General features: G+C 45.7%; 2 protein-coding genes across 4 annotated transcripts in view; one reads left to right on the forward strand and one right to left on the reverse strand.

Annotated features, from left to right (window-relative positions):
- Positions 1-3,898, reverse strand: part of Entpd4 (ectonucleoside triphosphate diphosphohydrolase 4) — a 33,672-nt gene extending 29,774 nt beyond the window's left edge. For 2 of the 3 annotated variants that reach the window (XM_005355455.2, XM_005355454.2), the window contains exon 1: positions 3,739-3,898. The gene's annotated coding sequence lies outside the window, so the exon portion shown is untranslated. The other variant, XM_026783221.1, reaches the window with a different exon arrangement.
- A 73-nt stretch (positions 3,899-3,971) lies between these two features.
- The window catches only part of Synb (syncytin b), a 48,899-nt gene continuing 39,657 nt past the window's right edge, over positions 3,972-13,213 (forward strand). The window contains exons 1-2 of the mRNA XM_013349243.2: positions 3,972-4,069; positions 9,556-9,625. The gene's annotated coding sequence lies outside the window, so the exon portion shown is untranslated. The remainder of the gene's footprint in view (positions 4,070-9,555; positions 9,626-13,213) is intronic.

The following is a 13,213-nucleotide window of genomic DNA, read 5'->3' on the forward strand; positions in this document are numbered from 1 at the left end:
AAATTCACAAATAAATGGACAGAACTAGAAAAAAACATGAGTGAGGTAACCCAGGCCCAGAAAGACAAATATAGTATGTACTCACTCATAAGTGGATATTAAACATAAAACCGACAGTCCACAACCCCAGAGAACCTAAACAACAAAGAGAACCCTAAGAGAGAAAAAAGACAAGATCTCCTGCATAAACTGGGAATGTGATGGGCAGGGGAAAGGTAGAAGGGGAGAAGGGAGGAAGGAAGGAGAAATGTATAGCTCAATAAAAACAATAAAAAGTAATTGCTTTGGTCATAGTATTTCTTCACAACAACAAAACAGTGACAAAGACAAAGCCCATCTGGTCCATGCAGCAATTTTTTGGTGGGTCTCTCCCATTATGTCTATGGAAGGGTGTCAGATCCCCTGGAACCGGAGTTACAGACAGATGTGAGCTGCTTTGCAGGTGCAAGAAATTGAATCTTGGTCCTCTGGGAGAACAGCTAGTGCTGTGAACTGCTGAGCCATCTCTTCAGCCCTGTCTCTCCCATTATGAAAAAAAGATTCACATCAGCTTTGAAGCTTATTTGGTGAAAAACACAGACATAGCAAGCAAGTATTATGGGACGTGGGTTAGTGTGACTCTTCATCCCGTGATAAGCCCCTGGGAGAAAGCCTTTTACAGTGCAAGGACTCATTTTAGCTCACAGTTTCAGAGGTCATGGCAGAGTAGCACACAGCATGGCAGCCAGGAAGTATAAAGAGGGCACAGAAAGAGAATGCTGAGCTAGCCCTAACTGGCTGCCTCCTTTTTCTCCTCAGACTCCATTGATGTACCTAGCCTATTGGGTAGTACCTCAGATCCAGAGTGAAGTAATCTGCTCTGTCAATCCCCCTCACAGACATGGCTGAGAGTGGCATGCCTTCACTCTGAGTCATTTCTCAATCCAACCAAGTCAACAACAGATACTAACAATCACAGCACGTCTGAATATTACCAATCAAATCCAGGTTAGACTAGGAGAGTCTAACTTCTGATCTAGTAAGCTTGAGATGAGGTGAAGTGTTTCAAAACAGAATTATTTAAATACCAAAGGATTAAAGGAGAGCCTTGAACAATTGCAAACACAGAAGAGCTTGTAAGAAATGACTGTCTGCCAGGGCTCTCGGAGGTGGAGGCTGCTGTGCAAAAGTGACTCAGCTGTTGGCGAAAGCACAGCAGAACATTTGAAGATGTACAGAGCTGCATGCATGCTCCGTGTTTCTTCCATATTCATGTCCAAGGGTCATTTTAAGTAGCACGTCCTGGTCAATCTTTTCCTACTACGGTCTTTTTCCTACTACTCACTACCATGGTCAGCACTGTGAATGGCCTTCTTCAGACTACACTTTCCCTGCACCAGCTCTGCGGTCTCCACCAGAATGATTTTCCTCCAGTCCCAGGTCCATATATTCAGTTTATTAAAGCCCTGAGACCTTAAACTCAGTTAAGCTAAGTGTGGGTAAAATATATCAACTTCTGAATTCTCCAGTTGTAAGAGAGGTATCACCACTAACATGCTTTGAGGCTTACTTTTCCTGTACCAACATTCCATCATCCATCAAGTTCTATCAATTCTTTTGTATCTGTATGTTCACATGTGTTTGTTTATGCGTGAGTGTGCACATGCACATGTGTACACAGGTCAGGCCAACATCAGGAGTCTTCTCAATCTCCACTTTAATTCCTGAAACAAGGCCTCTCTCACTGAACCTGGAGCTCACCAATCGGCTGGTGAGGCTGGTTCCCAATGCTCTCCAAGGATCCCCTGCTCCCCATCCTCCCCTAAGTGCTGGGATGTGAACTTGGGTCCTTACACTTTCACAGCAAACACCTTACCAATCATGCACCTCCCCAGCTCCAGGATCCTCTCAATTCTTCATCAGGCATCCCACACATCTAAGGTGACCACAGCAGACAATGTTACTTCAAGACAGATCTTGTGGTAGTCACTCTGCTTTTAGTGTAAACACTTTTTACGAAACACTACCTTCAAAGTATGACCAAAGAGAAACCTGAAAGCCGGCAGATCAATAATAACTTCTCTGTTGTAGTACTTGAAATCCTCACTCCATCAACTGTTCCGATACTGTATATCAACAACGTGTTCTTGCCTCACTCAATATCTCTTTGCTCTGGCAAGGTGGGACTGTTCTAAACAAGCTCGTCTAATATTGGGCTCTAGCTTTTAGTAACATTTCTCCCTCCTCACATCCTGCTTGCACTAGTACACGTCTTTCAAGGCCACTGGGTATTGTTTTTTTTAAAAATCTAGATTTAGCTTGCTATACTTTCTAATTGTATATCTAATTTCCAGCATTTCAAATCTCATGATTCAGGTGTAGCCTATTTTAAATAAACATACTGAACAAATACATAGAGAAGACAGAGCCTTAGATCAATCCCCATGTTTGTCTCCTCTCAAAGTCTCAAATCACACATTCCCTGATAGGTCTGAAAGAATGTAAGCTATTGCCAGGCAGTGGTGGCGCACACCTTTAATTTACCCAGCACTCGGGAGGCAAAGGCAGGTGGATCTCTGTGAGTTTGAGGCCAGCCTGGTCTACAAGAGCTAGTTCCAGGACAGCCAGGGCTACACAGAGAAACCCTGTCTTGAAAAACAAAACAAAAGAATGTAGGCTATGAATTCAACAAACAATTAAAGCAGGTTGAAGAGGCTGGCAAGATAGTTCAACAGGTAAAAGCGTTTACTGCCCAAGCCTAACTATTTGAGTTCATTTCCTAGAACTTCTAGAAAGTTGTCCTCTAAACTCCAGACCCGGGTGAGAAATGTCTGTCTGTCTGTCTGTCTGTCTGTCTGTCTGCCTGTCTGTCTCTCTCTCTCTCCACACACACACACACATCATCCAGTCACACCATATACAGTAATAATACTTTGAACATAGGTAGTAAGTCAACATTAAGATAAGCAAAAAGTAAAAATAAAAAAAAAACCAAACTACTTGTATAAATGAGCATAGTTCTGCAACTATGTCAAACAATTAGCAAACTAGAAACAAAGACAACTCACACATAACACCACGCCAATGTTAGGGGCCCTCTGAGAATAGAGATTTAGGTAATTTTCCCTCATAAAAGTTGAATACATTAAAGACCGCACCCTAACGTTAACGGGGTGTCTAATTTAGAACTGCTATTGACCTCTCGTTCACTGTGTAGCATGCCGGTCTTGAATTAGAAAGCATCTCTTGTTTTCTAGTGGCATATGGTCTCTGCACCTGTGTTCACCTAGCTGGGGTCTGCAGCGCCCTGCAGGTTCTGGGGTTATAGTCCTGAGAAGAGGAGACTTGTCCCTTTAAAAGGAGCCCTCGCATGGCTCAAGTTGTGGACCACAACCGTGCACCATCACTCTTATCTCCCGGTAAGCTCCATTTTTCCACGGGGAAATCTAACAGGAAACTTCCCCAAATAGCAGAGCAAAGCAAATACATGCTGCTATACATGCGATGGTGACAGATTTCGGGCGGCAGACGGGAGTCATCCGGCCCCAGGAACGACAGCCCTTTTCCCTCAACCCACAGTCGCCAGGGGTTCAGGGACTCTCCGGAGATCCGCCACGGTGTCCGGGGTGGGGGGTGGGGGGACAAGCACCTGTCACCGGGGTCACGGGGCTGCGGCGGGGCGCCCGGATGTAGCGGCGGGGAAGGCTGGACAGGACCGCGGCCTCCCTTTGCCCTAGCTCCACGGGACTCGGGCCTCACCTGCTGGGCCGGCCGCGGCTCCGGGGGGGCGGGCGGCCACGAGCGCACCGCATCCCGGCCACCAGCTCACCAGCTTCCCGGAGGTTCCGCTCCTTTCCGGGAGGCACACTGCGCGCGCCCGCCAACGTTACGACACAGCTCGCGCCGCCGCGCGCACGTAGGGAGCGAGAGCGCGCGCGCTGGGGAAGGTGGGGAAACGGGCCTGCGTGGGGCGGGGCCTGCCGGATGATTGGCACCGAGCACTGGGCTTCCCCAGGGCTGAGGGAAGGAGTTCCTAGCGGCTCCTGGCCTCCTCTCGCGTGCCTCGTCGTCCCCAAGACGCAAAGTGACGGTGAGACCGCCGTTTATCTTTCCTTCGTGTCGCGGAAGATTCTAGGAGCAACACAGCCTAGCAAGGCCTAGGCATTGTGGCTCAACCCAGAACGTTATCATTCATTCATTCATTCATTCATTCATTCATTCATTATGATGGGCGGGAGGGGCACTTGTGCCTCAGTTCGCGTATGGACATGTCAAGGATAAGTTTCTAGACAAGGTTCTCTCTTTCCACTCCAAGTTACAGGAATTGAACTCCTGCTCCCAAGGCTTGCATGACAAGTACTTTTGCTCACTGGGGCTCTCAACAGTCCAGTTCTGCATGTTTTTCCATTCTGCCAGTAACTTCTTGCCTTACAAATAAGAAGGTACTCTGTCTGTAGGGTAAAAGGGCCAGTGAAAGAAACCCACCCTGGGTTTGAGACCCGAGCCAGTGAAAGAAATGCTTTAGCCCTGAACCCCCAAGCCAAAGAAATGACACCCTGACCCTGAAACCAGTGCCAAAGAAACACTTTTGCCGGGCAGTGGTGGCACACGCCTTTAATCCCAGCACTCAAGAGGCAGAGGCAGGTGGATTTCTGTGAGTTCCAGGCCAGCCTGGTCAAGAAAGTGAGTTCTAGGACTGTTACACAGAGAAACCCTATAGGAAGCGGAGAGGATACACTTTGGCCCTAAAATCAGAGCTAGTGAGAGAAATATGCCCTGGCCCCAAAACTAGGGTCAAAAGGCTTTAAAAAAAAAAAAAAAAAGCCAGGGAAAAGAAAACAGTTTGACCCTGAAAACAAAGTCAAAACTGCCCCTGAATGGAAAGCAACCAATTCCTGTGCAGGGAAATGAATCAATCCCTGATCAGAACACCAACTAATCCCTGAGCAGAGGTCTGGCCAGTCTGGACTCAAGGGACTGAAATGTGACCAATTCCCACCCTGAAAATCTTCTCCCTGGAAAACTCCACCCCTAAGGAGCCCTATGTAAGCCCTGCACCTGCAGTTTGCTGCTGCCTTTTTCCCACCCTGGCAGAGGCAACCACTCTCCTGGAGCCTTCTCTCCCAATGAATGGGGTTTGGGTGAAGAGCTTCTTTCACCAGAGAGGGAGGAGCTGGGGAGGCCTTCCCCTAGCAGAGTGGAGTTGTTAGGCTCTGGGGCACCTGGGCTGCATTGTAACAACGTTGCTGGGGAAGCCCTCTCCTGCCAGAGCAGAGCCGTTACATTGGGCAAGCCTTACCCTACAGAAGGGCTGTAAGGAGGCTATGCTTACCGTGACCTGTGCTGGTCCCTGGCTCACGACTGCCAGAATGCTCTTCCACCCGAGCTGTAACACTTCAGTATTCCCTGGCCCCTGACTGCTAGAGTGTTTTCCCATCCAAACTGTAACACTTGGTATTCCTTGGCTCCTGACTGCAGGGGATCCCTTTCCGTCTGAGCCACAATGCTTACACACTTAGTGAGTCTCCTTTCTTTCACAAGCCAATGGCCTATCCCGTGCCCCGGTTATGAGGAGAAATAAGGTAGAACTTGCCTACTAACTTCATGATGTGGGGATGTGTTTCCCCATAGCTCAGTTTGTTGCTTTGAATTTGCAGAGTTGTGTCCTTGAGAGCGGAGACCTGGGAACGAGGGCGTAGACCACAGATGGGGCCATCTTACCAGACACCAGAAGCTATTTTTATGTTTAGAGCTTCATAGAGGTCTATTTATCAAGTAAAACATGCCGGCACAGAATAAGTAGTTCTCCGTCTTAAAACAGAATCCTTGGTCTAGCACCGCCTTGGGTCACCTGCCCTTTCTAGTAATGTTACACTTGAAATTCTGTTAAATAAGACATTCTATACTGCGGACAGAACAGTGGAGCAGTCCAGCTTGGAGCCTCACGGCTTCTTCTCAGATTCTGCTGGCTCCTTGATGTCCTCCGCAGAAAAGAATTTCAGGGTGAGAGTGGAGCAAAGTCAGCCGATTTAGAAGACAGGGCAGGAATGCACCTCAGGATCCCAGAAGCAGCTGCAATGTGACCCTGGGCTTTGAAGCTACCCCACACACAACTAAGCTTAGATATTCGGCAAATAATATATATATATATATATATATATATATATATATATACATACATACATGCTGGTATACTTATTTTTGTTACCCTCAGAATTTTGTCCTTGGAGAAGGGACTTTTTACAGGTATATGATGAGGGCTTGCCTGTAGAGAAGGGAATGCTAATACAGATAGGAACCCGGATTCAAAGGACCCTTATTTGTACATAGGTCACAGGAAGGTTGGACTGCATTTTCACAGCCTTGTTTGTGATGATTCTCCAAAAGGGGAGGGCAGTTCTTTTGCAGGTGACTGGTTAGTTATGAAGAAATTCCTGGGGCTCTGGACAAAATAAGAACCAGGGATGAAGGGGGCCCTTCCCTGCTTCATGTCCCCTTTTATTTTCTAACTAGTTATCCTGCTTCTGTTCCCTGCTCTCAGAGTTGGATCTCTTAATTTTGAGTTTACATGTCTGAAGCATCTGTGTTCTGTGTAGGGTGTAGCTTCTGCCTTCTAGGGGTTGTAATTGTGTGTGTGTGTGTGTGCGTGTGTGTGTGTATGGAGGGATGTGTACCTGCAGGTATGTATAGAGGCCAGAGGCCAACTTTGGCCATTGTTTCTCACGATGCTATCTAATCTAGCTTGTTTGTTCATTTATTTATTATTTATTTTGAGACAAAGTCTCTCATTGAATGTGGAACTCACTAATTTGGCTACGCTGGCAGGCCACTGAGCCCCAGGGACCTACCTGCTTCTCCCTTCCCTTCTCTAGAGCTACAAGTGCACACCACCATACTTAGCTTTTTTTATGTAAGTTCTGAGAATCAAATTCAGGTCCTGTGCTTGGACAGGGAGCTCTCTGGGTTTGGAAGTTTTCCCATGCATGAACTAAGGGAAACACAAGAAGGTTAGCTTAGAGATTAGAAGGTTATTCTTTTTTTCTTTTTCGAGACAGGGTTTCTCTGTAGCTTTGGAGCCTGTCCTGGAACTCCCTTGGTAGACCAGGCTGGCCTCGAACTCACAGAGATCCGCCTGCCTCTGCCTCCCGAGTGCTGGGATTACAGGCGTGCGCCAACACCGCCCGGCTTAGAAGGTTATTCTTTGGGAATCTGAAAAGATAGCATCGTCTGTGGCACTGGAATATATAGATCATAAAGCATAGAGCAGATTGTCATAGCTAGTCTTAAGGTCAATGTTAAAAGAAGAAGGACATTTTTCATTGTGTTTTCGCTGTGGGACAATGGTCTGTACCCTGTCACTTGTATTTTAAATAAACGCTAATTGGCCAGTGGCCAGGCAGGAAGTAGAGGCAGGATAACGAGAATCCTGGGAAGAGGGAAGTTTCAGTCTGAAGTCATCACCCAAACACAGAGGAAGCCAGACACCAGAGCAAGCAAGATGTGACTGCCTTGCTGAAAAAGGTACCAAGCCACGTGCCTAGCACAGACAAGAATTATAACTTATAATTATCATAAGTTATAAGAGTTAATAAGAAGCCTGAGCTAATAGACCAATCAGTTTATAATTAGTGAAGACCTCTCTGTGATTCTTTGGGACTTAATAGTCCCAAAGACTGGGCAGGACAGAAACCTCAGTCAACATGTTGTATCTGAAAGTCATCATGATAATCAACCATTGAAACTCAAAACAGTGTAGGTCGTTTTAGTCTAAGTCTTGTGGGGTGTTATATACACAGCATTCCACAGTGAAGATGGCACAGGTTCCCGCTTTCACTCAGTCAAAATAAGTTTTGTAGGATGGCTGCAGCATCATTTATGTGGTGATACACACATTTGACCCCAGCATTTGGAAAGCAGAAGCAGGTGAATCTCTGTGAGTTTGAGGCCAACCTGGTTTACAGAGCGAGATCCAGGAGAGCCAGGGCTATGCAGAGAGACCCTGTCTCAAAATGAAAAAAAAGAAAAGAAAAGAAACAAACAAACAAACAAAAAGTTACCTTTGAGTTTAGCTACTGATCCCTTGAGGTGGATCATTAAGGGCTTTTGTGTGTACTTAGTGGTCCCGGATGGTATATCTACTGATCCTAGTTGAGGGATATAATTGGAAGTAGATGATTATGCCAATGAAAGTCAGATTTCTGTCTGTGTTGTACAGTGGGGAGATTTGCAGGAGGACTTGCAGTTTCTATCCAGCATCCTTGCATCCACAGGGGTCCTAAAGTCCTTTGCCAATCCATTCTGGAAGTAGCTGTCAATGGACAGAGGTTAATACCACAAAACTACTTGGAACCACTAGAAGCAGCCCATCTAGTTCCAGTTCTCCAAATCTATTTGATATCAGAGAATCAATTTCCTTTAGTAATATGGTTGGATTACAATCAGCATCAGGAATCCATTTGAATTGCCAGGTGAATCTTCCATACTCTAGTTCACAGGAATGATTTCTTTGTACCTCTGGAAAGGGAAGTCTTCTGTTTGTAGTCATCCCAAATCTGGAAATCTCCTGTATCCATGATTATTTGGTCAAATAAGAGTAGCTGTGGAGGAGTTATTTAATTGAGGTTGAGCCAGACTGTGCTCAGAAGTTAGTCTCTACCAAAGAAGAAACATTCTCCTGCATCGGGAAGCACATCTGTCAGGAAGCACATTGTCCTCCCTAGCATAAGGGAAGGGGATGCAGGAGGATAGGGCATCAAGCTCAGCCTCTTGGCTACATAGCAACTTGAAAGCCAGCCTGTTACATGAGACCTTGTATCAATCAATCAATCAAAACCCAAACAGACCAACAGATAGACACACACACACAACATGTTTATGTATGTAGGTAAAGTTTTCATAATCTGGTGGACGAACACTGCTGCACCCTTGACTTGGTATGTTAAACTAGAACTATGACAGACTCTGGCTTGAGTATTTTCTCTTTTAGATATTACATATTGGGGCTGGAGCAATGACTTGCTGGTTAGGATCATGGGCTTCTCTTCCAGAGGACCAGTATGGCTGCTCACTACCATTTGTAACTCCAGTTCTGGGGGATCCAGTGCCCTCTTCTGACCTCCAAGGTCACTGCATGTGTGTGGTACACAGACATACACGCAGGCAAAATACTCATATACACAAAATGATAAAAATAAACTAATTTTTACAGATTTTATTTAATGCACATGAGGGTTTTGTGTGCATGTATGCCTGTGCACCACATATGTGCCTGGTGACCATGGAGGACAGGAGAGGGTGTTGGAATCTGTGGAACTGCAGTTCCAGACAGTTGTGAGCCCCTCCCTGTATGTAGGGAGGGTTTTCTGCAACAGCAGCGAGTACTCTTAACTGCTGAGCCGTCTCTCCAGCCCCATCTGTCTTGTGGTTCAGTGATTCATGGCTAGCGTTCATGTTTCTCAAGCTTCTCTTGTGTGAAAAGGTACTTTATTTTGACTGTTTGCCTAGCCATTACAATCTTTACTATGCTTTATTGTTTATACAGTCCAATGTATCAGAACAATATATCATTTCTTCTAGAATCCCATGGAGTGATGGACCTCTACTGTCCAAGATCTGCTCTTCTCACACCCTACCTCCCTTCCGTTAGGTAAGTGGAGACTTTTGGTTCATGGATAGTTAGGGTTGGTGTTCCAGCCCCACACTCAGGCTTCAGAAGGCTGATCCTTAGCCATAGTCACCCCTGAACTTTAAGGCATCCAGGTCCCACAAGGGGGAATTGACATAGGATAGTTTGAACTATTCCCCTGTAATCAAGTCAAAAAAACCACATTAGAATAGAGCCAAAGAAGGAACAGCCTCATCCTTTATCATTTCCTTTAACAACCAAGGAGCTGAGAAACTGGGGAGGTTAGAGTGACTTGTGTAAGGTCCTAAGGGGAACTCAGGGATTCCAAAATGAATGTTTCCGATTTCTATTTCGGGGCTATTTGTTCACAGTCTGTGGCTATAAAAAAAAAATCACCAGTTTGGACAATTTACACAGTAGAAAAATCCCATGATGTGTATCTAAGGCCAGCTGGGGGTGTTCAGACACTGACCGGGGTGGTACTAGGGTGCTCTGACTTAAGAACTAGGCTACCTCAGAATGTTCTGACTTTTAAAATTCTCACTATTTGAGGAAGTGGTTGGGATTTTTGTAGTATCTTTGGTTTTTCAAAACAGGGTTTCTTGGTGTAACTCTGGCTATCCTGGAACTCATTCTGTAGAACAGGCTGGCCTTGAGATAAGGGGTTAGGGAGTATCTTTTAAGAGAACTTCTATTAATATTCTAGACTAGTTTGTGTGATTCCACCACACATTTTAAGAAAAATATAGGAAAAGGTGCCATTGTATAAAGCCCTCATGTCTTAGAGCTGCCTTTATAAGTTACCCTGCACTGGATAGCTTCAAGCAACAGAAATCAAGGTGCCAGTGGGGCTGTGCATCTGCTAAAGATTCTAGGAGAGGATCTTTCTGTTGTCTCTTCTAACCTGCATTGATCCTTGGTCTTTCTCAAAGATGTCGGTGTCTCTTCGGTCTCTACCTCACCACCGTTCCTTGTTGTTTTTGCACAAATATCTCTCTTCTTTAAAGTTATGTTTATGTGTATGCATATTTATGTACATGTTTTTGTCTATGTGGGTACAAGTACATGTGTAGGGTGTGTATCTGTGCATGCACACGCATGTGTGTGTATGTGATTATAGAAGTCAGAGAACAATCTTATGTGCCATTCCTTAGGTTCCTTCTACCTTTTGTTTGGTATTTTGTAAGAAAAACACACACACATATTCATGTATATATTTATGTATGTATATATATATGTATATATATATATATATATATGAATGCTTTGAAATATCATACACTGTATTTTGATTATACTTGCCTTCTGTCACCCAACTCTTCCCAGCTCCACCCACTTCCTTTCCCACCCAATTTTGTCAAGGTCAATTTGTACTACCCAAATATTCTTGATTGAGTAGCCTTCAATTAAGTGCTACACTCTTAGAGCAAATCTTAAAGCAAACTGACCCTTCTTCTAGCAGCTAACAATTGCCAATAGCTTCCTCGGCTAGGGATGAAACTTTGTGCTCACCTCCCTCTTCCTGCTGGGTTTGATCTGGCTTGGGTTTGCACAGGTCTTGCACACGTGGTCACAATCGCTGTGAGTTCATACGTGCAGCCGCCTGGCTTGCCCAGAAGATTCCTTGTCATTACCGTCTCTGGCTCTCACTCTCTTTGAGTCCTCTAGCTTGCTATGGCTCCTGAGCCTTTGGAGGAGAGTATGCGTGTATACTCCCCTAATCCTCTGCGCCTTGCTCTCTTTTTATAAAGACATTAGTCGTGTGGGATTTAGTTCCCACTTTTACCCAGTATGAGTTTGTCTGACCTTGACTGCGTCGGCAAAGACCCTGTTTCTCATGAGATCACATTCATAGGCTCTGTGTGGACATAGACTTGGGAAGGGGGCACTAACCAACTCAAGACACAAGAAGAACAATCTAATGTGAGCTGTCAGGGAAGACTTCCATGAAGAAATTCTTCATAGTTCCATGGTTGTCTAAGTGTTCCTGGTATACCCAGGCTGGCAGAAATGAAGATGTTCCGAAGAGACACTACGTGCTTCCGTTGACTGTCTGCCTGTTGAAACAATGGACCGGAAGAAGCTACTCATTAAAGGTTGGACCAGTCCGAGAGGAAAGTCATCCTCTGGAACTTAGTAAACTACCCTCCACTTAAACTGTCACGTCCGCTCAGGATCCTGAAGATGGACTTGGGAGCCTGCTGGAACTCAGTCTTTCTTCCTAGTGTGGTCGTATTGAATTAGAAAAATCCCCTTTCTGCTTTTACTATTAATTTAGACCTATTAATCTCCTTATCTAAGACAGGTGACTGAACCTGGCTTGTTGTGGCATAGGCTGTGACCTTAAGTCCAGCAACACTGGTGTCTGCATCATCATGAAAATGTCTTTAGATCACAGATGCTCACGATGTGTCTTTAAACTGAGCTTCTTTATCAGTCTAGCACAGACACTACAACTGCAATCCCCCGAAAGCGTCACACGGGGAAACTGAGTCCTTTCACAGATAGTAGCACAAGAACTGGGGCAATGTGACACATCTGCTTTCACTTAACCTCCTGGAAGCTGGGAGACAGATCTGGGACAGGTGTGGCTGTCCCTCTGGGCCAGGTTTAACACAGTAAGAGAGCATCCGTTCAGACTCCAGTGGGGCCTCCCCAAGCTGACCCCACCTGGGAAGTACCCTGTGTGTACAGCTGGCTTCCTGCCTCCTTGCTGGGAAAGAGGCTGGCCTTCTGACCTGCCAGGCTGTTGTTTGTTGTGTTTCTAAACAATGCTTAAAGTCCTGCTTCCTCCGGGGGTGGGGGGAAGGTGGGCGAATCTGTTGCCTCCCAGCGCTACTGTCAAGGGAAGCAAGAGGTTTTACATTTCTTCCCACTCTATGCCTGGGTTTCCTCCTGTAAGGTTTATAACTGGAAGGATGTTATGAGAAGGTTAAGTAGAGGGTTTAACACATCGCAACAACATGGTAGGACTACCTTGCTAGCACTTCACCTGCCACCAAACAGATCAGCTACGTCTTTACGTTTATAAAATGGCATGCCGAAACCTACAAGAGCAGGGAACATATCTAGCTTGATGAATGTTAATATTAGAGGCTTGGCGTTGCCATGCAAAAGCAAAGCTCCTACCTTTAAGGGGATAAGGGAGCTAAATGTGAGACCCATGTGACCACGGCCTGGGAACATAGATGCAGGATCCCCCAGATTCCATCTTTCATATGGAAGCAGCTTCATGAGCTTTTTTTTTCTTCTTAGTGTTTTTTTTTATTTTTTATTTATTTCACTCCTCCTCCCCCAAACAAGCCCCCCTCCCTCCTCAGCCCGAAGAGCAATCAGGGTTCCCTGCCTTGTGGGAAGTCCAAGGAACCCCCACCTCCATCTAGGTCTAGCAAGTTGAGCATGCAAACTGCCTAGGCTCTTACAAAGCCAGTACTTGCAATAGGATCAGAAACCCATTGCCATTGTTCTTGAGTTCTCAGTAGTCCTCATTGTCTGCTATGTTCAGAGAGTCCGGTTTTATCCCAGGCTTTCTCAGACCCAGGCCAGCTGGCCTTGGTGAGTTCCCAATAGAACATCCCCATTGTCTCAGTGTGTGGGTGCACCCCCAGC

Source organism: Microtus ochrogaster, chromosome 17, assembly GCF_000317375.1.
Source record: "Microtus ochrogaster isolate Prairie Vole_2 chromosome 17, MicOch1.0, whole genome shotgun sequence".
NCBI classification, from domain to species: domain Eukaryota; kingdom Metazoa; phylum Chordata; class Mammalia; order Rodentia; family Cricetidae; genus Microtus; species Microtus ochrogaster.